The sequence below is a fragment of the Galeopterus variegatus genome, unplaced genomic scaffold, assembly GCF_000696425.1.
Source record: "Galeopterus variegatus unplaced genomic scaffold, G_variegatus-3.0.2 Scaffold2668, whole genome shotgun sequence".
Taxonomy (NCBI): Eukaryota; Metazoa; Chordata; class Mammalia; order Dermoptera; family Cynocephalidae; genus Galeopterus; species Galeopterus variegatus.
The window spans coordinates 202,871-204,048 of record NW_007728779.1 but is presented as its reverse complement, the minus strand read 5'-3'; positions in this window follow the sequence as shown (position 1 = coordinate 204,048).

Genomic DNA, 1,178 nt, shown 5'->3' with positions numbered 1-1,178 from the left:
AAAATTCTGAATTGTGAATATATTTTGTATAAACACTTCATATTTGGTGGGAAATGTTAAAGAATGAAGTCACCTGAAAATATATTTCAAAATTATATCTCCTTAAGCCCTTTCTAAGTCTCTTATCTAAATTAAACCTTAATTATAGAGTTAAAGATTAGCTGCCAATGAATTATATATGGTACAGATGGTCCCTCACTTAATGATGGTTCAACTTAGGATTTTTCCATTTTGCAATGGTGTGAATGCAATATGCATACAATAGAAACTATACTTTGAATTTTGAATTTTAATCTTTTTCCAGTCTAGTGATATGTGGTACCATACTCTTTCATGATGCTGGGCAGCTCTCAGTCAGCCATATGATCACAAGGGTAAACAACTGATACTGTACTGATAAGTTACTTGAGATAGTCAATACTTTATTATAAAATAGGCTTTTGTGTTATATGACTTTGCCCAACTTCAGGCTAACGTATGCATTCTAAGCATGTTTAAGGTAGGCTAGGCTAAGCTATGATGTTCAGTTTGTTAGGTGTCTTAAATGTACTTTCAATTTAGGCTTATTTTCAATTTATGATGGTTTTATGAATACATAACCTCATTGTAAGTCAAGGAGAATCTGGGTTTCATAATGCTAAATTCAATCCTTTCTAATTTAAATAATTACAGAGTAGTTACAGAATTTTTAACTATAGTTTTCACCCATTGTAAAAGAGAATTCCTGAGGGGGGGAATATATAAAAGCATCAGACAGAAACATTCACATATAGAAAAAGACAGGGGCTGGCCCCGTGGCGCACTCTCCCAGATCCTACATAGAACTGGCTGGTGTGCTCACTGGCTGAGCGCGGTGTGGGTGACCCCATACCAAGGGTTGTGATCCCCTTACCGGTCACGAAAAAGACAAAAAAAAAAAAAAAAGTTACATGAACATGCACAATCATTTACTTCACATATACTTTTTTTTTCTAAGTGGGACAAGTCCTTCGATTCCCATTACCTCTCTCCACGAAGGTCATTAACTATATTATTAGACTTCATTTTCCTTGCTGCATTGCTAAATGTAGCTAACCACAGGGACTCAGACTGTGTCAACATCACTTCCAGATTAGAAATTCTGGCAAATCCCTTTGTTCTGAGGAAAGACAGAGTAGAGGAGATAGGCGAAAGGACAG